The sequence below is a fragment of the Astatotilapia calliptera genome, chromosome 5 (assembly GCF_900246225.1).
Source record: "Astatotilapia calliptera chromosome 5, fAstCal1.2, whole genome shotgun sequence".
NCBI lineage: Eukaryota > Metazoa > Chordata > Actinopteri > Cichliformes > Cichlidae > Astatotilapia > Astatotilapia calliptera.
The window spans coordinates 30,290,750-30,310,171 of NC_039306.1; the positions used below are offsets into that span (position 1 = coordinate 30,290,750).

The 19,422-nt window shown below is 40.0% G+C and overlaps 1 long non-coding RNA gene across 1 annotated transcript; it reads left to right on the forward strand.

Moving 5' to 3' along the window:
* Positions 1-1,330: 1,330 nt before the first annotated feature.
* Positions 1,331-3,485, forward strand: LOC113021735 (uncharacterized). The gene is made up of 3 exons (XR_003272342.1): positions 1,331-1,564; positions 2,693-2,789; positions 2,897-3,485. It is a non-coding gene; the product is annotated as an uncharacterized LOC113021735 (long non-coding RNA).
* The last annotated feature ends 15,937 nt before the right edge of the window (positions 3,486-19,422 follow it).

Genomic DNA, 19,422 nt, shown 5'->3' on the forward strand with positions numbered 1-19,422 from the left:
AAGCTACAATCCTGTATGCACTGTGTATTCAGTCCCCCACCCCCCTCCTTGTCTTAACGCTGTCTTGAAAACAGTTTGACAACAGTAGCTCCTATCTTTGGATTCTCTATTTCATTATTGTGCTTGAGATGTATTTAAGCTTGAGCCTCTGTTATAACACAAATACATTTGAGGGCTTATAATTGATGTTAATGTCGCTTGTAGTTGGTTATTGCATGGTCAGAATATCTGGTTCTGAGCTTACTTATTTTGTATGTTAGCAAACAAATAAGTAGCTTAGAAATGAGCATGTGGAAATGATGTAATCTTTTTTTGGAAAATGATTATTCTAAGTAGAGTCAGGGTTGGCAAAAGTTAGCATACTGGTTGCATACTGGTTATTTAGGCAAATTACCTTTGCAATACCATAAAACAAGCATCAGGCTAAACAGAGTATTATGGTGGTTTGAGATCAGTAATGTTAAAAGTTAAAGTTGCATTAAACCTTGAATCATTTGTTTCATTCATTCTGTTTCCTGGGATGCAAATCGGGTGTTAACATCACAAACAAACAAACAAACAAACAGGAATGTGTTTGAACTTTTGCCACAGCTGAGTGGTTTGAAATCCTGTCTCACAGTATTAACTGTGTCTGTACAAATTTGAGCATCTGAGAAAGCTTCAACCTCATTGATCTGTCATTCAAAGTGGACTTAATGGATTATACCTCGTGTTGCACTGCAACCTGAATCAGCACACTCTCACCATCATAGTTTACTGCATTCTTTTAACATGGACTTTGACTAAATACCTGCTAATCCAGTGAGAAGGACATTACTATGGAAGCCCGTTTCTGCCACTAAATAAAAACAAAAAAGCTAGTATCCATAACTCGAAATTTCGAGTTATGGATACTAGCTTTTTTGTTTTTTCGAGTTAATAACTTGAAATTTCGAGTTAGCTCTGCCAATCAAAAATATACGTGAATGAGGTCGGTTTCTTGTTACCCGGAAGCATATGGCGCAGAGGAATGCGCACTCAAAAACGGATCCCAACAAATTGGCGCTTTCACGAGTACGTTTGCTGATAGTAACACCATGTGATTCAGCTAATAACACAGGGATTTCATCATTTGTGTAGCCAGGCTGAAAACACTCAGCAATCTGTGCATTCACGACTGGATGTAATACCGGTAGCTTAGCTGTAGCATTTGTAGCTGAGGGCTTCAGCTTCCGGGTAACAAGGAAATGACGTCATTCACGTAGATTACTGATTGGCAGCGCTAACTCGAAATTTCGAGTTACTTTTCTCAAAATTTCGAGTTAATAAATCGAAATTTCGAGTTAATATGTCGAAATTTCAAGAAAATAACTCGGAAATTCGAGAAAATAACGCAAAGTTTTGAGTTATGGATCCTTTTTTTTTTAGTGGCGGAAACGGGCTTCCATACATTACTTCTCAAGCACTAACAGTTGTATTCCTAGATAAACTAGGCTGGAGGTACTTGATAGGTGGCTCTTTGGCCCACGAACCACATGGACCACAAAGATGTCTCTTTCTGCTTGATGATGCCACGTGCTAGGAGGTAACTGCAACACATGTGCTTCTCTGCCTTGAGAGGGGCTTTAGCAGCATGGCACTGAGAAACAGCTATTACTATGGATGACCTGCTCTTCGCCAGAGGCTCTGCAGATGGTCGCCCCAAGCAGCGAGCGCCACATCCTTCTCACATGCTAGCCCTTTCCAAAGAACTCTTCATAGTCTGAAAGTTCAGTGTTGGAAAGCTGTTTAACTAGATCCTGGCAGTCAAAACAGAACACGAGTGGTAATAGTGGAAATGTGTGAATCCAGGGTTTTCTGAGTGGTTCAGTCCTTCAGTTAAAGCTGACTTGGTAATGACTGTTAATCAGGATCTGAGTGGCCATTCTTTTCATTGGCTGCAAATAACTGCACAGTTTTGATTGCCCTCAAAATATGACGATGTAGAGCACTATTTCTTTTGGCCTTTATTAGGTTTATCCCACAAAAACAGTATACGGTAAGATGATGTATAACACAATCAAACATCCTTTTATGATAATTTACATCCATCGGTTTGTTGGCAGAGGATTATTTCACCGTTTTACTTCCTTGTGCAAAACAGGATTACAACAATGTTTGGCAGCCCTTCTGATCTCGTGGTATGATATCAGTCTGACAGATGGACCCGAAGAGTCTGGCACAGGAAACTGCTGGTGACTTTTACTGTAGCTCAGCAGAATTGCAGGATACTGTTAAAAATCTGAATGTGACTCATCAAGCCCTGTTCCCTTCAAAAGGACACAAGAACAATAGCTAGCTATTAACATCCCTACTGATCACTGACAGCAAACTTCGGGATATGAAGGGGGTCCTGTTGAAGAAGGAGCTTTGAAACTAGGGCTCCTACTAGCTGGATGAGCTTTAAAACATTTCCAACAGAGAATCATTTTTCTTTTGAATCTGAAAACTTAATCACGTTCATCTAAATTTTATTTTTGATAGATGAGAAAAAACTATTTCCTGGGAAGAAAGCTTTTCACTGACTGAATTTTGCCTCTAACCCCTGGCAGTTGGTTATAATAAAAATAAAAGAATATAAAAACTGCTCTGAAAAGTAAATCCTGTCATAATTAATGCATGATGAAGTAACCCTCAGATGCTCTCTCTCTCCCTCCCTCTCTCTCTTTTGCAGACACAGGACACATCTCAAGTCACTTTGAAACACCATTGTTATGATAAAACCAATTGAAGCGCACTATCCCTCCCTGTAGTTTTCATTCCCCTGCATGGTAAACTTGCATTATTTTACTTTTTGTGTCAATTCAATCCTATGTTGCATCTATATTCTTGTTTCAAGCTGTCACTTCAAACCACTTTGCCTGGACTTTGCCTACAGAGAGAGCCCGAGGACAACGGATGCCAAATAAGAAATCAGCTGCAGGGCCTCTGCCTATATAAAGATGTCCACAGCTGGTGTTTTGTGATGACAACTGTTGTTTTCCAAAGCGAATACATTATACATGCATAAGGACTAAGGAAAGCACGACTTGTGTCAGAGGCTGGCTTCTTGTTGGAGTACATGCTTCTTTGAAGGAATGCCTCTGCAGACATATATAAATGCTTGCTGTGGACCAGCTAAAACTCAGCCTCCAAACATGATGCTGAGTGTCATCCAAGTTCCCTCTGGGTGCTCAGGCTTCCTCCTGAAATGCATGTTTATTTAGTTCATTGGTGATTGCAAATTATGAATATAAATGCTAATGAATGAATGAGTGAGTGAATGAATCTATTACAGGCAGCATGGTGGTCCAGTGGTTAGCACCGTTGCCTCACAGCAAGGAGGTCAAGGGTTCAATTGTGCCATCTGTGGAGTTTGCATGTTCTCCCCATGCCTGTGTGAGTTCACGCTGGGTACTCCCTCCCACACGTAGTGGTCTTAGGTTAATTGGTGAATCCAAATTGCCCATAGGTGTGAATGTGAGTGTTGTGAATGGTTGTCTAACTCTCTCTGTGTTAGCCATGCTGGTACGATTCTGATAAGAACTTAATAAATCACTCTCACGGAAAGCCAACACCGCTTTGGTTAACAGGCGGTGCTTGAAAGTTAAACTTGAACACAAGTGGCAGAAACAGGGCAAAGCAATGCATCCAGCTGTCCAGGGAAGAAGAGGTGGGTGCACTGATGCCTGAAACAGGTTTGTGTAATAACGTATGTTGAGCATTTATTTCTATGGTGACCATAGTTTTCCATTCATATAATCTAAATGTGGCCCTCAAAGCACCTCGCAAAAAAAATGAGCTTCCTTTGTTTGTTATTTCAGGGGAACCAGAAATAGCACAGAGACTCTTGGCAAGTACCGATACAGTACCTGCCATAAATAAACAGACATGAAGACATTTGAATGCTGAACAGCTTCTCCACTTGGCTGTGTGCCTGCACTGAAAACCCCTCTGAGCTCTGGCACTTAAACATTTGATGCCAGCACACTCACCTGCTGGAGCGTAATCAGCTTTACGAGAGAGGAATGGTGAATAAGGCTCCCTGTGATCGGCTTTTCATTTTAGCAAGAAAAGAAAAAACAAAACAAAAAGCATCTTTTGCAGCTATCTAATAATTAAACTCTACACTACATCGCTCAGTGTACGTTAAAATCTCTCTGCTTCTGATAAAATATTAGATCTAGCCTGGCACACTGGGATTTGTTTAGTACTCAGACACATTTAAAAATTACCATGTTGAAACCCTATGAAGGATTAAAAGACACATTGCAAAGTCTCAAATTTTGATTTGTGCATTTTAACGTGAGCAGCAGAGGCACTTCTGGCTGAGTGTATTGAAAATAAATGAAAAAGCCCTTTGAGGTCAGCAGGTTCTCTCATTGCTTCTTTGCAACTCAAATCATTTGCCATTGACGTTATTCAAGAGTATCATTATGTAACACAGTGAGAACCAGATCCCATATTTACCCTCTGCTGCCTTTTGGTTGTTCTAATTTTAATTTCTTTTTCACCATTAGCTGTGATGTAGGATGCTAAAAAAAATCTTGGGCAAGTGGATAAATCCACTGGCTGCAAAGAGTCCTCTAAGTGCTGTGATGGGCTGTGATGGGAGGAGGTAAAATTTTTAAAAAAGATCAGCTTTCCTCTGGAGAGATGTGACTTGCAATGACAGAATCCACAGAATTGTTTAAATTCACATGGTTTGCTCTTTCAATGATTTATAATGAGAATAATGCTTTCTTATCCAGAGAGAAAAACTGAGGATCTTAAAGCTTCCATGACTGGATTTGACATTAATAATATAGCCTGTATCATATTTGTTTGTAATGTTTTAAAAATGTAATACTGTACTCTATAGTACTCATTTATGACAAAATTACTTATAAACTATGTTTTGTTACCATATTGTTCCTCACAGTCTTCCCTGCACTCAAACATTTGCCAAAAAATCTTAAATTTACTGCATTTCAAAGTGCATTGCAATCACCTTAACATCTGCAGTGATTATGTTCAATTGCTAAATAATCATATAAAACTTACATTGCTGTTGATGCCTGCAGCTGTGACCTTTACAAGTGACAGCAGCACCCCCTCCGCAGGGGCCACACCGAATCACACTGCGCCCTTCATGATTTCGCGTCATCTGAAAAGCTTGTTTCAGGAGAATCTGTTCTGTGGCAGTTTGCTGCCAGAGGAACCATTTAATCATGGATGGCTACCAAAAAAATCACAGCGACATATTATACTGATTACATCAGATTCAGTGTCCTGGCATGTTTTGGAGTTAAGGAACAATAACAGGTTGACATTTATTACTCTGCAGGCTTTTAAAATGCCTGGCGTGCTGTGGGGTTGCGCTTGCACAACGCTATCAGGCTGATGACTGATTAAAAATCATCTTTTCCCCATCATCTCCTCAATATGTTCACGAACACAGAAAAATAACCCCTCTGATCACCCGTTGCTATAGCAACTCCAGCTTTAGCGCCGTGATGCTACAAGGCCACGGATGCTGTGGTGATATCAGGCGTTTGCGGCAAAACAGCACAGTCTGTGAGCAAAAGTACTTGGCACGCCGTGAATAACGACCGGAGAAGATAATTAGGGACAGAAATACAACAAAGAAAAAAGCGTGAGTAGGGAGGACACAGAATATGATAATCACGCTTCATATGGACACTATGCAGGACAAACCCTTCATAGTTTCATGCTGTAAATGAATTAAAAGGCTACTTGGTCCTCCACCTTAAGAACACGTGTCAGTAAGTGTGCACTACAATGAAAAGTATCAGCAGAAAAAGAAACGATGTCGACTCCAAGACATTTTTTGAGACTGCAGCACAATGAGGAAGAACATGATGTTGTAGCGACAGATCCCCGAGACTCTCGTCTGTCTCTGAGTCGAGATGACAGCTGAGTCTACATTCTGCACTAACTACTGCTTTGCCTCATTACATCACAGGTGTAGTCGTGACTGACAACAAAGTGACTAACTGTTAAACGTGTCAGATGTTGCTCTGTGCCACTCAGCATTATAAATCCTGTCTTTTTTTTTTTTGCTTTATTCCTTTGTTCGTGAACATGCAGAGAGAGATAAGAAGTATATTAATATCTCCTTAAACAGGTAAACTTTGTAGCAGCTCAGGAAATAATGCTTAGTTCTTGATGAATCCTGGCTTGCTTTCTTATCAAAATTTCAGTTACTAGACTGCTCTCAGTGTCGTGTCTGCTAGAAAGAGGAAGTAACAGGTAACGGGTGTATCAACAGGGTCAAACGGGTCAAACTTAACTATTATCACCTAGAAGTATAAAAATCAACACGTACGCTTGGTTAAAAAAGATTAGTGTTTCATAACACATGCTTCTGAGAAGGCTGAGGTAAAACTATTCAACACAGTGCACCGATCCCTGGAAATAAATGACCTCGCATTGCTGCAAAGCTCCTCTGCCACGCCATCGTAAGAGTGATCGATGCTGGTGAGCACATCGTGAACAGCTGAAAACTCGTGATCCCAGTTGGCATTAGTTATAAATGACCAGTATGACATGTTGGCTTCTCTCAATACTTCCAGATGGCACCCAGTGATACCGCGGTCAACGGTCTGTCTGCGACGCAGCGAAAATGTTCGTCCTGGGTGGGAAGCTTCAGGTTTATTTGGCTCAGCAGATTTCTGCTGAATCTATTTCTTTTTGCACGAGGTGGTAGAACAGTTTGTAAAACTGTTTGTTGGGAGTCTTTAGAGTAATTCATTTAGATTAGTTATTAAAAATCTTTGTTTCTATTAAATATAATTTCTGGACTCTTTTGGCCTTTTATTTGTGAGCACATATGGAGCATTGAATGTTGTCTCCATCCATTTGTTGCTTTCAGTACCAGGTTTTCCATTAGCCTATATGTTCCCCCCACACTTCATTTCTAATGTTTGTGGACATTAGGATGCTTCAGGGTTTTTAGAATGTTAGAGCAACATTTCATCTCCAATAACAGTCAGATTCTTGAATTAGCTTCATATAGGTTCCTGCATCCCAGCGACGAAAAAAAACCAAGAAAAAAACAGATTTTCTCATTGTACTCATTGACATGGCAGTGACCCAGAGAGATCTCTGCCATCACCTTTGTACGGTTGTCAGTGGAACTCCTTTATACTAAAGATATAGTCATATAATCACAAAAAGCACTACACTCCAAAATGGTTTGATGCAATACCTACTGAATAAAACATAAAACTTTGCCAGTTGTGTCACAAAAAAGCCACAAGAAGGGATTATAAAGATCTCCACAGAAAACTCCACATGTTAAAATGCAATAACTTTAAACAGTTGAACATACAGAATAATCATGAGAATTAACTAAAGATCGTAGTTCATTCTCCAATTAAGAGATTTTAAAAGATCATTTTGTGATGTGATGGCATTCTTTTACTATAACTTCAGCTGCTTCTCCTCAGCTCTGCTAAGAATCATTAAAGTGATGGTTGGGACTTCCATTCAGTCAGTCTGTCAATGAATCTATTAAAACAGATTATCATGGATTTCAAAATCTTATTTGGTTGTCATTTGTACCTATTTTCAGTGATATCATCTTTAATAGCAGGAAATTAACTACTCATATCCTTTCTTTTTGGACATATTTTTCAAGTAATCTATATTTGACAACAGTACAGTAAAACTTCAATTTGTAATTTTGGTGTGCCATCCCAGTACTTTTAGTCGCTCCCCACATGGCCACACTTATGAAAAATGTCTGGAGGTGCACGTGATTGCACAATACTTATCATTTATTTATTTATCACCATTATTTACAGATTTAAAAACAATTCGTGTAAGAATTCTTTTTCTTTTTCACAATTCCTCGTTTATGTGCTCATACACCTGTATGGGCTTTAAAGGGCATAAATGCAGGTCTCAATGAAGTGCATTTGTCGATTGTAAAAAAAGTCAACCTGTAACCTCACAGCTGGATCAACACCTCTATTTCAAAAAAGAAAGAAGGAAAAAGAAAAAAGGAGAAAACATTTTAACACGGAACAAGAAACAAGCAAACAAACGATGGTACAAATGAGTTTACTTCACCTAAACGGTGTGGAGTCTGAAAGGAGGCACTAGAACATTAATTAAGAAGGATTTTAAAAAATAAACTGATTGAATCTGTATTTAAGTGATGCACTAAAAAATATAAAGATCATTAAATCTGTCAGTGTTGTTTCCGTACTCGGTAAATCAAAGTAAATCAGTCCATCACACTGAGCCATAGCAGAAGCTTCATGGCTCTGATTTGCTGCCAGCACATCGGTCAGAGTCATTTTTTTTTCTATTCGTGTCATTACATCACCCACACCCGGCGTTCCCTTCCGTTCTGACGGCTAAGTTTGTTAACACAGTTGCTGGTAGCAAACTTACACACGCATAATACGTTCACACTGCTTTTATGTGTCAATCAATCACTCGAGGTTACAAACGAGTGAACCTATCTGAAGGCGACATCTCAACTCGCTTAACCCTAAAATCACCTTTTTTCTTTTAATTTACTTCTTTTCTTTCCGCTTTTCTTAGTTTTATCAGTATATCTGAGATTAACTCCTGTCTCTGCGCCCCCCCCTCCTCCGTACCCACTGTGTCCTATTCGCTGTGCCGTGCGCTCCGGACCCTTCGCTCCCTTTTCTCCCCTCCTCCCCTCCTTTCTCCTCCTATCTCCTCTCCTGCTCTCCGTGCAGATCTCGACGCACACGGGCACAACAGATGGTACAGTACCACAGGCTGCAGGAGCGCTAGAATCGGCTGTAGAAGTACTTTTTATTTCTCTGAACTTCACAGGGACGTAAAGTGTAATAGGAGTGGGGAGTGAGGACAGACTCGACTTTGACAGGCACTGGATCCTACGTTTAGTGGCGGAATTTGGAGTCAAGGTAAGTTGTGGTGTTTTTCTTTTCTTTTCTGAATAGCCGTCCACATTTAGGAATGTGAAAGAGAAAAAAAGCGACCACGTACAGGCTTTATTTTATCGATCTGTTTAGTAAACCCAAACATTTGGGTTTGTTCTGTAGAATGTGCTGAATAAAATGACTATTGCAACCTGACGATTTTGGTTACTATATATATATAATGAAGTTATGTGACATCCACATTTTACCACATGTTACCACTTTTTCATTAGTGATCGCATCCACAAGAAAACTGGATTTGAATATGTAACGAAGTCCGCCAATAATAAGAATACAGAAAAATGAACTGGAATCCTTAACACCTCCAATCCTTGTTTAATTATTTATTTATTCTTAACAGCAAGTTTCACTCTAGTTTCTATTCCCAGAGTTTATTACAGCACTCTATCTTCACTGGTTCCCCCGGCACAAACACATGCACAGTACGTGCTGATGCTGAACGTGCAGGAGATGCTCTCACATCACCCAGATAAATTCAATCATAAAACGATCGGTGCTGGCGATTGCCACTCTGCAGAGCAAACTTTCACCGTGGGGAAAAAAAGCTGGCAAACGGTGACATGTCAAAGGTCAATAATGTTCCTTTGAGACCTGCTGTTGAATGAGGTTTACCTTAAGTCATTTTGTCATTGCTCAGAAGCAGATGAAAACTTCCAGATGTGAATGTAAAAAATTGACTTAACCTTCCTGTCGTGTTCGGGTCAAATCGGGTCAAATTAATCAACAAAAAGTTTTAATGACATGTTTTTCATTATGCCTCACATATGTCATGAGGGGCAAATGTTTTAGGTAGTGGTAATTTAAACCACTAAATTGCACTGATGACCTTTGTATTAATTCAATTAAGTTTAGTTTTGTTGGAAATCTTAGATTTTTTTATTTTTTATGCTGAAATCAGGATCTCTCAAGAACAGCTAGCAATGGATAGAAGCCGTACCCTTGCCAGATGATTGAGTCACACTCAGAATTACATAGGAAAATAAATACTACAGCATTTCCATTATAGAGTCATGCCATTCATCATTAACTCATGTCCTTAAGGTACTTTAAGAAGGGTGATGCACTGGTGAGCTGTATGTAATGATTTGTTTAGTCCCAGAAGAGGTCCAGACCTCCGCTTAACCCCATGTGGCCCCAGTGGCAGCAGGAAAGTGCAGCAGATTACCACCTAGCCTCGCAATTTGTACACAATTAGATCTCCGGGGAGAGAGCTGCTCCAACTTTGCATTGCAACTGCTCTTGACTCTGCGTGAGCTTCTGGCACAATATAGATGTGGAAGGTGCAGCGACTGTTTTGAAAAAGGCAAATGCAAATGTACGAATCTGTTATTGTTGGTTTATCTACGAGGACAACAGTAACATTGCTAATTAATAGAAATAATTGGGAGAAGAGCAGAGCTGGTTCCCCTGGTCTGTAGAAGTAGCTGTGGGATCACTTTCACGAGGTTTGCTCATTCAAATCTGTGCTTTTTCTCAAAGTACTGCAGCACATTCAATTATGTAATATTACACTGTATCCTTTGTCTCTGAGATAGTTTATTTGTGCTCATTAAAATTTTTGTGGGACCGCTGAGAGCCACTAATGTGCAAGACCAACATAAAAAGCTGAGTTGTGCTGAGCGCCTGTACTGTGTGTAGATCTGAACACAGAGTGAGCCACAATATTGGTACATAAATTGGTATGTACTGCAGTGAGATATCACACAGAGGACCGGTGAGATTATCATATATATATAGCATTTCTTTTCTGCTCTAACAAGTGGAAACAGTGATGCAGTGATGAGGAGGAGCAGAGGAGTTTGCTCATTTTGGAGGAGGCTGTGCTGCTTACACAGATGCTCCCAGTGTGGTATTTTTCATTACATTGTTTTCAATGTTGTGAGAAAATAAACATAGTGGGCGAGGGGAGTTTAATGACTTAAGTCAGAAGAAACATCCACCGAGTGTGGCAGGGTTAGAGATAAAGTAATAAGAGATGGGACGGGCTGTTTTTATGAGGACTGTAGCGTGTGAGTGCGGTCTCTCCTTTTGAAGAGCGGAATCAAAAGGCATGTGGATACTCAGCAGAGAGATAATCCCATACAGCTTATGACAAAATTTGATCCGAAGTGATTGATGGCCCTAATCACGACCTTTTGACCTCCCGCCCCTCCCCTCCGTGGGAAACCCCCCGCGTGACGAATCGTATCCGGAGAAAGGGGGGCGAACCCCCCGCGTGACGAATCGTATCCGGAGAAAGGGGGGCGAACCCCGGAAGCGCGCCATCTGTTGCTAACCGTATCGAATTGCACCCTGAGAAAGGAGGGGTGAACCCCAGGAAGCGCGCCATCTGTTGCTAACCGTATGGAATTGCAGCCTGAGAAGGGAGGGGTGAACCCCCGGAAGCGCGTCATCTGTTGTAGGGAAAAAAAAGTTTTTAGAGGGAGGGGGGAAACCTCCGGAAGCGCGCCATCTGTTGGAGGGGAATAAAAAAGCAGAGAGGTGGAGCCCGTCACAATTTCTAAGGCACAGACACAAGTTGGATTTCCTTCTGCAGCGTTCCTGTGTCCGATGAGATCTGCTCTCCCAAAGAAGAAGGCTTTGAATATGACATATTCAATCTCGATCCGGACCTTATAACCCTACCGGAAATACTCCGGAAGTGTCTAGTCATTTTCAGACCTGTTGCGTCATGTTCCCTAAGCACAGCGGTGATGCAGCAGCTGATTCAGTGATGTATAGAGAGACAGAGCGGATGTAATTTTACTTTCTTAAGCTGCACCGGCGTTTGTAATGGAAATAAAGAGTGACTTCCTGTAGAGATTTCAATAGCATTTTATTTTCCTATAATACAGACGCTGTTAAAAAACCTTTAAGATACACCATAGCTTGTGATGAAAAGAAGAACTTTCTATCCGCTTGTAACCTACAGGCTGCCTATGTGTAAAAAACTACTGTTCCTTTTGAGAGACTGAAAAACAAACCAGCGACAGGCGATCTTGTTCCACACACACACACACACACACACACACACCGCGGGTCAAGGAGGAGTGAGACAGCAGATATCAGTTTTTTCTCAATGCTTATATCCTATAACACGCCCCCCAAAAATATTATTATTATTATTATTAAAACATCTATATGAGGTAGGTTTTGCGCAACCTGCTCCTTGTCAGACTAAAGTAGAGAGTTTTTTCTTCAATACTTTAACAATAAGTTTTCTCAATAGATAGAAAATGATGACGCTGAGGAGTCAACATCCGATATTATCATTGCTTGTAACCCGGTAAATAATTTCTTACATCTCCCCATAAAACAAGTCTTAGCGGGGAAAAAAGCTCATATTCGAATAAGTTTATTAAAGCACCCCCCTCTGTGGGAAAGAGTTTTTTTCTCAGAGTCAACCATGAGGCGAGTTTTGTCAACAGCAATTGTCCATTTGGTAAAACAAATATCCGTCTCAAAGTCGTATTTTACCGTTGCAGAATGCGGAAAACAGACGGCGTTCGCAAGAAGGCAATCAAAAAAAACAAACAAACAAACAAACAAAAAAAACCCTCTCTAACTATTGGTATTGTCAAGAGAAAGATGCGAAAAACAGATGCTTCGCTAGACTAGGATAAAATGAGAGAAGAAACGGGAGGGGAGTCGATATCTGTGACAGTTCTACCAATCGCGAGGAAGAATCCGTGAATATTATGTCAGCATTCCGTTCAAACAACGCCGCCGATCTCACACACACACACACACACACACACACACACACACACACACACACACACACACACACACACACACACACACACACACACACACACACACACACCGCGGGTCAAGGAGGAGTGAGACGGCAGAATAGTTTTTTTCTTCAATACTTTAACAATAAGTTTTCTCAATAGATAGAAAATGATGACGCTGAGGAGTCAACATCCGATATTATCATTGCTTGTAACCCGGTAAATAATTTCGTACATCTCCCCATAAAACAAGTCTTAGTGGAAAAAAGCTCATATTCGAATAAGTTTATTCCCCTCTGTGGGAAAGAGTTTTTTTCTCAGAGTCAACCATGAGGCGAGTTTTGTCAACAACTGTTGCCCATAAGGTAAAACAAATATCCGCCTCTAAGTCGTATTTTACCGTTGCAGAATGTGGAAAACAGACAGCGTTCACAAGAAGGCATTCAAAAAAAAAGGAAATTGGATACCCCAACTCTCCCGACTGCACACACACACACACACACACACACACACACACACACACACACACACACACACACACACACACACACACACGCTTGCATAGATAAACTCTGAATATAGTAGTGGGACTTCAGCTGTTTATGTAACTTACTATCTTAAGACTTTTGTGTCTACAATAATTAGTTTCCTTGGAACCAGATCCCTACCTGTTATTAATTCTCCACTGTACCCATGGTTCAGAAAATTACAGTCAGCCTGCCAGGGGCACGTCACTCAGAGAGCTTTTAGAAACATGAGAGGCATCCATACATTTAGAGCACGGGCCTGTTATCAGAAAAAAGTACAAGCCGGAGTTGAATGGTGTTCAGTTTCACCTTCCTTCCTGTTGCTCTATGACGTAGTTTGAAACAGAAACCACAAGTGAGTCAGTCTCGGGTTGAGGTTAGGATTTCCAAAATCAGAGTTCACACACATGTAGCTCTTGATCATATATGTTCATATGTTAACAGTCTTTTTCTTCCCCTTCTTTATTTCTGCGGGAGTCAGGTGGCAGGAGCTCTGTGGAGGTATTTCATCTCCAAAGGCATTGAGTATCTGGACACTGTGTTTTTCATCCTGAGGAAAAAATTTAACCAGGTCACCTTCCTGCACGTCTACCATCATTGCTCCATGTTCACGCTCTGGTGGATTGGCATCAAGTGGGTGGCAGGAGGACAGTGTGAGTAGCTTACAACACAGCAGACATCAGCTATATGATATATATATATGAATTTATCAGCATTGCTGTTGATAAAGCCTTCACCGGCTCTGTAGTTTTGTGGTTTATACTGGGCGAGGGCTGGGAAGAGACACAAATGCCTTGATGGATGCTTCAGGAAGCTAAACCAAACATGTGGAGCTACTTGTCTATAAACCTTTTATTCACTACTGGTTAATGTATTCATTATTGTTGTTTGTTGAGCTTATTTTTTTTTTTTTTTTTTTTTTTTTTTAAATAATATGCATCTGCATATTAACAGCCATGCTAGCAACTCTGTAAAGGTATACCACAGGCAGAGGAGCACTTTGAGCTAAGTGCTAATGCCAACAAGGCAACATGTTGAGAGTAATAGCATTTAATCGTTGAAGTTTACTATTGGGTACAATGTTTATCATGTTCACAGTATGTATTTAGCATGATAACACGCTATCACTTGCTAATTAGTAAACACAGGTGCAGCTATATGTATATTTGCAAGTAGATGATTGTGACTGAGAGTAAACTGAGTCTGAACACTGATGAGGAAGCTAGATGACAAATTTCACTGAAACCCACAAGCATAGTATCGTCATATGTAGCTTGGATAGTTTAATCTGGATTCATGGGCCCCTGGACCTACACTTGTTTGTATCTCCCACCCCCCTCAACTATTGTCTTTTTATTGGATACAGACAGCAGGAGTTCAGAGCAACTCAGTTTAAGATTTTTTTTTTTTTTAACTATAGTAAGCAGAACAAAATTAAAAACTTATTGTTTCTTCTACTGCAGCATTCTTTGGTGCACATATGAATGCGATGATCCATGTCCTGATGTACCTGTATTACGGTCTTGCCTCCTGTGGACCTAAGATCCAAAAGTACCTGTGGTGGAAGAAGTATCTGACAATTATCCAGATGGTAGGTTGATTTCCAGGGTGGCTGATTTTGAAATTAAATATACTGATTGTAGGGATCATTTGACTGAAAATCATTCTTCTTGCTATGAAAGAACGGTGAAAACACAATATGGTGCAAAAGCATAACTCTTATTCTCTCTTTGGGGCTCAGATTCAGTTCCATGTCACCATCGGTCACACGGCCTTGTCTCTCTATCTCTAAAGACAGAGCACATATCTGAACCACTGGAACACAGAGGTAAGAGAAATCTGTGGAGATACATGCGAAGGATTAATCTATAAATTAGTTAATATTAGATTATTTCTGCCAAGAAAAATGTTGCCTGAGTTGATGTAGCAGTAACCTTGTTTGCGTTGGCCATGTTTCTTTTGATTTGTGTTACCTTACCTGCTTTTCTTTCATACTCTCTTTAGGTAATAAAGCCACATCTTTACCATGAAGCTACCTTTGGCTCTGGTGTTTGCACTCACCCTCCCCATCATCAGGGCTCAGGTTCCCCACTGGGGCCCGTGTCCAGAGCCTGCTGTTCAACCCCCCGTCAGCCTTAAACAGGTACCAGTGACGATGCAGACTGTGCAGAATATGCTGAACACATTTGGCGTGAATGTCATGAGATACTTCTTCTCTCGCACAGTTTGAAAAGGAAAAAGCTGACACCACAAACATTATCAGAGATTTCTGTTAAACGAGAATTTATTAATATAAATATTGTTTTCATGTGAAAAAATAATTTAATTTATTAAAAGTACTTTTTATTTATATAGTTTATAATATATATATATATATTTTTTCAGCATTTCAGCATAATCTTTGTTGTAAGTCAACTCAGTACCCAAAGTATTGTGTAAGTAAAGCTTTTCAGTACCTTTAATAGCATAGAAATGTGCATACAATAGTACAATAACTGAATAAATGAAGACAGACTTTTTCCCAGAGGGGAAACTTGGCAAAACATTGTGTTTAATTACTTCCTCAGCTGGTGTAGAGTAGGTTTTTATAAAACACATACCATATATCAGAGTATGTAGATTTATTCATAGTCTGCCGACCCCCTCTTCTTCTTCTCTGTGTTGGTGTTGTTGTTCGTGTGCGTGTGTGTGTGCGTGCCTTAGAAGTCAATTAATACATTAGCCATACTTAAAAAACATCTGAATTTCATTTAGAACTGAGATTCTAAGTTGTAAGCAGAAATCTTATGCACAGCCAGAAACATGTTTCCCCACTTTCACAACGCTGAGGTGTCAAATCCACAACCCCCAACAAATGGTTTGTTACACGCGGGTGTGAAGGGCAAGCTTTACTTACACAGCCTCACACACAGTAGATTTTTAAAGTTTTTTGGGTACAGGGGTTTAGCCACAGATGCAACATCCACTTTTGATAAAGATCCCTCCACCTGTTTATTTCTTAAGAAATTAAGCATCTTTTATTAAGCTCTTATTTATAATTGTCTACACAATAATAGACACCGTGTGCTCTGTGACATTATAGTCTTCTACTGCTGCTTCCATCGGTTTGCATTTTAAACTCCCAGCCTTTCAGTTTGTTATGAACAACTTTATATCACAAAATGTTAGAAATATAAAGTGATCCATGCGACTTTTTTATTTTTTTTTATTTTATTTATTTTTTTATTTTCTGTTTGATGGAAGGACTTAAGACACGAGTTATTTAAACAATTCTAAATGACAGTGTGATGGCCATAGCACTTTATGCGGGTCAAATGTGTTAAGGATAATGTTTATCAATGTAAAATTGCAAAGAACTTGTGGATAGATTATAACATTTTGTAAACAGTTACCTCAGAAGCTGTACTGGTAGATCTATGTATGTAAGGTAAAACTATCCACAGTACTTCCACTTAAGTAGCTAAACACATAAAGTCACCCTTACCAATAATCCGCTGCTCCTTGAAAAAGTAGCGCAAACAGACAACTGACTGAGCAATGATAAGTAGAGCTACCCGAGGCCGAGACTCAAGCAGAAGAAATTAAAAGTTGTTGTTTTTGTGGCTCGAAAAATTAAAGAAAGTATGTTTAATAATTCAACAAGACCCGCACCTTCAACACATGTACATTCAAATTTTGGAACAGGCTCAACATTGCTGCTGTTCAATAGTTTTTATCCGTTTGAAAAAGTCATTTTACGGCTTTAATGTTTCCAGCTGATAAGGAGAATGAGTGCATTTCAAATGTGCGTCCAAAGGCTTTAAACATCTGCTTTGTCTGTAACGACAGTATCAAACTACAGAGCATTGTTTTTACTAAAATTCAACATTTTCCGATGAAAATTTGGCTACTTTTTTTTTTTTTTTTTCTTTACTGTAACACGCACCTCAATGCCATTTTTAGGATATTCTTGGTGATCACATTTTTTCATATTCATGCTTTTGGCACTGAGGGTATCTAATACGCATGTTGTCGCTGTGTTTGTACTACCAGCTGTGAGGGCTCTGCTTTTGCTTTGAGCAGTCTGTTTTTATTTTGTCTCGTGAGTGTGTGTGTGTGTGTGTGTGTGTGTTTTTCAAACGAGATCCTCGTCAGTTTGATTTTGTTACCACAAACTTTGTGTAAAGTTCACAACAGAGGTAAAGAGATTTAAACACCCCAGTTTAAGGAGGCAGGCAGGGGTTGAACCAGCTGCACAGGGCTGGTGAAGCAGAGAGTGTCGAGGGGAGATGTGCAACAGAAGCAGAGGGAACATTTTACAAGATGATAAATGGCTGATTTAGATGATTAAGGATTTGTCGACAAGATTAAAAGACACGTCCGTCAGAGTTCAACAACATTACAGTTTGATTAAATAAAAAAGTTTTTAAACTACACAAGGTTCATTTTCTCCTCTGATAGTAATCATATTAAACATGTCAAGAAAGAAAGAGTATAAAGAAAATAGTAAATGTGTGTCTAATTAAACTCTTCCTGTGAGCCTTATATCATCCTTTAAAATATGTTTGGTGTTACAAACTTGAAGAAGCACGGAAAAGATCATCAGACATTAATCTAATCAGTTTGCAGCCTTCATTCGTATTGAAAAGTTGAAATCTTCCCTGCTAGACCCAAGTGCAGCGTTTAACACCGTCGGCCATAACATTTTATTACAGCTATTATTAAATGGAGAGTCCTCTTCACACACTGAGGTTAATTATGAAGCTCCACAGTCTTCTGTGCAAAGACCAGATTTGTTTACATTATACGTGCTTTAGAAGACATAGCATACATTTTCACTGCTATGCATAAGATACCCGCTTTTATTGGTTAAACTGCCGGGATGTCTTAGACACATAATGAGCTTTAATTTTCTGCTTCTAAGTTCAGATAGAACTGAGGTTATTGTAACGGGGCGTAAAAATCTTAGAAACACTGCGGCTAACAAGATCCTTACTCTGGATGGCATCGCCTTGAGCCGCCTGTTGTAGTGATTTGGCACATTATAAGTAAAATTGAAACATACAATCCCATAGCACAACATCAACATTTATTTATATACAAAAATAAAAATGCTTTTTCAGAAAAGAATTGTAACTTCACAATTCATCACCGATTATGTGGGTACATTTTTTTTTTTTTTTTTTAAATGCACTATATGTAGAATACATTGTTTGGTAAAATGCTGGTTACACGTTCTAAGAATGAAAAAATCAGTCTTTCAGAGAAAAAATTAGCAGCCTCCATTGTAAAACTCTGCGACCAACCGTAGCTGTCTGATTTTCACCATGTCCAACCCTACCAGATTGTGGTATGCCTCGGCTATGGCGTCAAAGACTTTCCTTTCCGATTTCAGTTCGCGCAAGAGAGTTTCCGCCACCATGCAGACTTTGACGTCGTCCATTTTGATGTGGCGAGCATCAGCAGCCGTTGAATGGATGGAATGAAACGAGGGGTGAGGAGTCTTTTTTCTGATGCTGTAATAATTTTCAGCGTAAAAGTCATCCTCCAACACTCGCAAACACTCATGCTGTTTCTGGAGGGGTTGATCGGCCATACAATCGTTGCATGTGTCAGTGAGGTACTTGTTGATTACGAGTTGACAAGATGATACACCGCGTTTTCACGGTATCGATGAACAAGAAGATGCCCAACCGTCAAGCTCGTCCTCTTGCCTGCTTGCTTTTCCAAGGGGCGATAGTAACCGGACGTGTCAGGTAATATTGTCCCCTCGTCCGCAGAACTTTCCTCCTCCTCCGCAGGGTGGCGCAGGGCTGTAGAGGCCATACTTCTCTCTGTTTTTTGAGCTAAAAAAAAAAAGGTTTGAAGGAATGAGACGGCGGTCTTCTTTTTAAATAACAGAAGAGGGCGTGGTCTGGAAGTGGGTTGATCTTAAAGGGTGCGGGTAGGTGTGGCAGCTATTTTCAAAAACCGTAGAGTCGGCCACTGCGTCTCTAGCAGCTGTAACTTTGGAAAAGAACGGTAATTCCCATCTGTTGGGCTTGAAATTCTCCATTGAAAATGGCATCTTCCAGCCCTTCTGCTCAATCAACCATCAGAGTGACAGAACTTGGTACATATTTGGTACTTGGTACCAGGGATACTGAGCAATCTTTAGTCTCTGAAGATTGCGAGATTCATAATGTTCCCGATGATGCTGACATCGTGCTTTAAATGTAGTTCTCCTGTGCTGACTGAAACGTGCATGTTTACAGCAGT